The following is a 6,426-nucleotide window of genomic DNA, read 5'->3' as shown; positions in this document are numbered from 1 at the left end:
TCGCAACTTTTCAAATTCGTAATTTCAACCCAGCCCCAACTGTAACCGCGGTCGAAATCGGTCTATATAATCTCTCCTGGGTGTAGTTTTACGTGTAATTGGCAAAAATTGCGCGAACTAATTTCACGGTAATTCTAGAGAACGCTGGCTGTGTTATCTGTATAGTATACGTATAGAGTGGGCTCGATATAACGCACTGGCACTGTTGTTTGTGCATAAAATATAAACGCGTTTCCGCCTATTCTCTCCCTCCTTCACTCCGGCCGCCACTAATTCCTCCTTCACAGTGCACAAGGAGTTTATTTTCGATTTACAGAAACGGCTGATCGTAATTGCAACCCAATTTCAGAACGACAATGACCGATAATAAACCGAGTAAGGCCGCCGTTGAGCCTCCCGAATCTATAAACCCAAACCTCCGAACTCTGGCCTTACTTTCATGGCGATTCTTATTTTTGGCATTACTCCCGCAGAGTCGACTTTTCGGACTAGATGAACCACGAAACGTAGGCAAGGTTCAAAGAAAGCGTCGTGGTCGGTCAGTGCGTGTTAAAAATATTTAAAATCAAATGATCTTCGCGCCGATTCCTTGCACATTGTCATCCGTCAGATCTCACTGAAGTAGGAATCTGCAACGGATTGACGCAAAAAAAAAAAAAAAAAAATTCGGCCATATACAAATGTATGGAATAATAAACGCGCGTGAAAAATACCGATATACGAATGATATGATTATAAGAGGGTTGATTCCGACTTGGCGCTTTTCTCGATGATTCACAACCGCGTTTACGCGATCCTCCGGTTCACCACGTGCCGATCTCGCGTGTAGCTTCTCTGCGTAATCCGGACGACTCGGCTGGACTGACGGTGTCCGACTAAAACGACACCCGTCCGAACATCCGCGTCCAGGTCGTCGGTTATACCCTTTTGCTCGAGCAACGCGCCCGCGCCTTCGTCCTCGTCCTCGTCCTCTTGCCCCCTGATCCTTGCCTCGTACCTGCAGCTATAGCCACGCGATGTTTTCCGGCCCCTGATGGACGTGCGTAATATAGAGGATCGCCGGTGGCGATGGCGTGCGAATGTGGGCCGAATCCAACGGTTGCAGGGGAGGTCGAAAAATAGTTTCGGGGAAAACCAATCGACCGAATAAACTCGTCTAGGATTCGGTCGGTATAATAAAACCCTATGGCAAATGCCCTCATTTTGAACGGTATATCATAATCGATAAACTGAAATTATTTTCCTCGTTAATTGTCAAAGTTTTAGTACATAACTTGTATGATATGTTACAAGTTGTTGATGGAGAGAAAGGAATTCTTAAACCAATGAAATAGATTTTGTTGGAGTCCGTTCGCTTCAATCTTGTATCCCTTGTTTGTTACAAATACGATGACTTCGATTCAACAATCTCGATTTAGTCAAGCGAATGCCTTGATTCGGAGAAAGCTTTTCTTGTCGCGAGCGAGTGAAGCTTTCGATGTGTTTCCGAAATTGAGTCGACTGAATATCATTTCATTCGACGTTTATCGTATTGTTCCTCCAAGCAGCATGTTCGTCGACACAAACGATTAGGTACTTCAAATCAAATAGGTACATGAATTTAGCCAGCAAAAAATTTACATCGATCCGAATGCCGTACTTCGTTGATCTAATCGGAGGTTGTTTGGCGCAACTCGTTGAATCGGTTGCACTGATTTGTTTACGAGGTAAAATAAACAACACTTTGCTTTGAAACAAGTAGAGAATATATTCGTCTCAAACATCGGTATGCTGGTACTATAAACGGCCACTAGGCGGTGAACTTTCTCGCTACGAAAGTCGCTTCAGAGATTGTTGTAAAATCGTACATATACAACGATAAGTTTTCGCGGTTTATCCATTGAATGTCGTCTAAATCCAGCAAAATTTTGAGTCACTAGAATTATAATTGATATCATTCGAAGAATACGTCTTGTGCGCTTGAATAACTCAAATGTTCGGTCAATGCAAAAGATTTTTGTAACGACAAAATTCATTAGCTATTTCAACCATTGATCTCTTGACTCGACAAAACGTGAATTAAAACAAGCTCAATTTGTTTTGGTACAACAATTTCACATTTTTAAAACAAAACCATTGAGATGCGCTCAATCAAATTTTCAGTCGTTTCAATCTCACATTTTCGCAACAAACTCGCGCCGTGTTGTCTTGAATAACTAGATAATCAGCATGATCATTCGAAGACTTGATTCAATTCGCTATCAAGTTGTCGCAAGTATTTTATTGAATTGAGCAAATATCGGCTTCGCCGTATTTGACTATAGCGCTTGTTTGAATCAAGCGAATCATCACTTAACTCAAACAATCCTTTCCCGCCGTGTGTACAAAGACTTACGGACGAAAGTAAGAACCATTTGACCTGCGTAGAGGGAAATAAAGGAACGGAATACATAATACACCGTACAAGACGTACGCCTCGGCGGTATTCCGTTGGGCAATACTGCAGACGCTAATTATATTCAAACGCAGGTTGAATACCTACGCGGAGGGTCGAGACTACAATACGTGGATGAGAATGATAATTACGAAAGCACGCGGCGCGTCGCGGGTTGCGTATAGACAGGCGATATCGTAAAACGGCAACGCAGTCCGATATTTTTTTCTACGACGACGATAGTAAAGTCGAGTCACAGAACTTTAGCATAAAACTGTGTGTATACGGTGTACGGCATCCTTACACGCATTACACGCATATGTATGCAAGCTGGCGCACGCTTCCCGGTATATATTAACATATATTTTAAATTTACGAAGGGACTGGTCCGCGGCCCGTTAACGGTTAAGTCCCGGTTAAGCAACCGCGTTACACCCGTAACATTACAGCTTCAGCTTACTTGCACCGACTTGTTTCGATCTCGTTAAAAATCTGGACGTCACATTCGGTAAGAAATTTTTTTGCCGAAATTTCGCGTCGAAATAAAGAAGAGAGCGGATGATCGAACGAAAAATGGAAACCAGTCATCGCACTCATCGCTGTTCTCGTGTCCGAGGATGCAGGGAGTGACGAATGAGGAGTGGAACGGCTGGTTCTTCCCGGTTCTTATAGTTTAAAGACCGTTATGGGTGCGAGTCGTCGTCGTCGTCGTTGTCGTATTAACGAAGTCGGAGAGCCGGCTTGTTGGGCGGTTTTTTTCATCTCTTTTCGTATTATTTCTTTTTTTTTCTCTTTCTTTTCTTTTACTACTCCGTTTCACTCCATTCTCCTTCTTTTCTACTATTTTCTTTATTTCTTTGTTGGGCAACATCTGTCGCACGCTGCAGGCAGGCAGGTAGGTAGAGGTAGGTAGGTATAGGTGCAGCTGAGATACGTACGAGGTATATGGTATATTATGTATATATATGCATGTATGGATACGCGGTTCCCTGCGATGTGTGCTCTACACGTGCAGCATATACACGTAACATCTTTACACACACACACACAGAGAGAGAGAGAGGAAGAGAGGGAGAGAGATATGTTCTCGCCGTGAACGCAAGGTGCACCGATCCCTACGGGGTGTCCGAAAAATATACCCGCAACACTCGACGCTACGCACGATATTGTGCGAAACCCATCCTCGTTACACGATCTGATATTATTTATAACTCGGCGGGTCTGCGTCAAAATACTGCCTATAATTTCATGCGTGGGAGATGTAAATAAAAAATCAGACGGTTTATAGAGCAGGGCGAAAATGAATCGGGGAATTTTCTTTTTCTTTTTTTTTTTTTGCTCCGATTATACACAGTAACCTGGTTGAATGAATTTTTGACCATTAGCTTTTTGTCGGAATTAGTTTTCGTGGAACGAATTTACCACTCTGTATACCCTGTCGCCCATCAGGTATGTAAATCGAATGACTTCCGGAGTCTTTTTACACCGTGTGTATTTCCCCTATACGCTGCGTTGCGGGGTATTATACAGCATTATATTGAAATACACGACTAATTTTAATGGACGAGGTACAGAATGCCGCGGGAAATGTTTACATCGAGTTTTAAAAAGCAGTCCGACAACTAGTTTCGAAATTCTTAAACAGTTTCAACGCCACCGGCCGTGAATAGTGATCATCGTTCAGACGGCTTTTTATACGAGACTCCACACGTGGGTATCTGGGGTGTCGTTTAATTTTTAATTAGTAATCTTAATACAGAATCTTAGGTTAACGCTTGCTTATCGGCTGATATGAATAGATGTATAACGATTTGAGAAATTTATATCGATTCTCTTCGTTGTTTAACCCTTCGTCCCATCGAATGTCATGCATCGATGCGCGCAAAACTCGTGTTTTTACCGATGAAAATAATTTCTACGATGTCCTATGAATTTTTTAAAAAACTTTGGACATTTCGTAGAATTTTGTACAAAAAATTGTAAATATGCATAGTTTCTCATAAATTGTATGTTTTAAGTAAAAACAATCGCAAGATACTAAAATTTTTAACGAAAATTAACAACTCTTTACTTAAACCTATGCATATTTTCAATTTTGTACAAAATAATACGAAATGTTCAAATTTCTGTAAAAATTCGTTGTATTAGAAATTTTTACCAGGGTTAAGATGATATATTAAACTATAAATACAGGAATAACTCACGTGCTCAGAAATGTTGTTCAGTTAAAATTTCTATCTGTTGTATGATTTCCTCGTCACGTGTCATCGGTGCTTACTATAACCGGCACTAATTCCGTTGACGGCATAAAACACTGAGAAATCCACTCGCGCGACTCGACTTACGGATGATTATTGTCGAAACTCCTGGTGTCTGTAAAAGCGGATACAATAACGATGTATAAAAGACATTCAGTACGGACAGATACGCAGATATCCACATCGATAGTCATAAAAACGGCACCCGCTCACCGTGACCACCGTGGCAACACTGACCTGGGACGACAGAATCAAGTTACAGAGAGTTTCTTCTATCCCTTCTTCGAGTTATCCCCGAGCAGAGGAGTCCTAGTATTTCCAGTCTCAGATCGACTTATCTCTCTCTCTTTCTTTCTCTCACTCGCTCTTCGCTCGCTCTTCACTCGTCAGGGATCGACTCGAACCGATCAACCGGCTTGAACTCCGGTGACGAAGCAACCCCGAGCAGCTAGCTACGCGGCCTAGCTTCTTCCAGGCTTCAGGTGGCACTCGTAGAAGCTGTTTGGTGATCGGTGAAACCGGCCCAACTCCCATAAGTCCCCAAACCGAAACGTATGCGCGCGTAACTCATGCGTAATCCACGCACGCCGCGTCTCTCCGTTCGTTACGGAGAACAGGATTTACTACGAGTATAACTAGATATACGTTCCCTCTCCCTCTCTTATATTTCCCTCGCACGCTGATCCGAGAGAGCTTCTTATAATAATTACGACTGAGAATAAAATATCCTACTCCCGTAAGCAAAGATGAATCGTTATATAAGACGGCTTGCAGGCGCCACACTTGCGTCGCTTTACAAGCGACGTTAGCTGCTGGCTGAGGCTGACTAAGGGCTTCGTTCAGCCACGGGGTTGATGCACATGTGCAGGGAACCCCGTGTGTTGTTCGCATTGGGGGTACGGGAAAAACCGAGGGGAGTGAAAGAGCCCTGACATCGAGTGCCAATGAACGTCGCCGGGCGTGCATATATACGTCTGTGTGTTATTCACGAGTGAATCGTGAACGTGAATCGAACCCCCCCCCTCCATTTCATTCTCCATACGTAGGACGAGAAGAGGGCCCCTGGTGCTGTACATTCTTGTCCGGTCGTATGTGGCATGCCTCCTAGATATGCGTGTGTTTATTACACGCTTTGAGGGCAACACTCACTTCGACGGTCTGGTCTAAGGTCGGTCTATTTTTGTCAAACGAACAAACGGTCGCCAACATAATCAAACTATTTCTGAGATTGAGTTATCTTTAAACTGTATATATTTCTGTTAGCGAACTGGGATGAGAGATTTTGTTCGATAAAAAGTCTACGGACGTAACGTCGTCTTTGACATTGCAGGTATTTTGATTTCAGCGTTCCTTTATTATAATAAATAATGTCGTATAATCCTTAAAGTCCCGGTACGTGAGGACTGATCTATATTTTGAAAATAATTCTCAATCTCAATAATTGTCAATCAATTGGCGCGAACTAAGTGAAATCGTACTGTGCTAAATTGAGCATGATTTCAGTGTAGCTCTAATAGGTATCGCGTTAAATAATGCTACAATTTATTTGACAAAATTTAGGTAAATAAATATATCAAATTAATTTTTCATCCCAAAAATTTTCCACAAATGTTACTCAATGAATTGTGCATATGATGATAATTTCCTACACACATTTTATTTGTTCAACGATATGATACTCAACTAATTTTGAGTATGTGTATAAATATATGCGTGAAAATACTCGAGTGAAATTTGAATTTGATTACAGTTAGA

Source organism: Neodiprion pinetum, chromosome 7, assembly GCF_021155775.2.
Source record: "Neodiprion pinetum isolate iyNeoPine1 chromosome 7, iyNeoPine1.2, whole genome shotgun sequence".
NCBI lineage: Eukaryota > Metazoa > Arthropoda > Insecta > Hymenoptera > Diprionidae > Neodiprion > Neodiprion pinetum.
Note: the sequence above shows the minus strand (reverse complement) of the source record.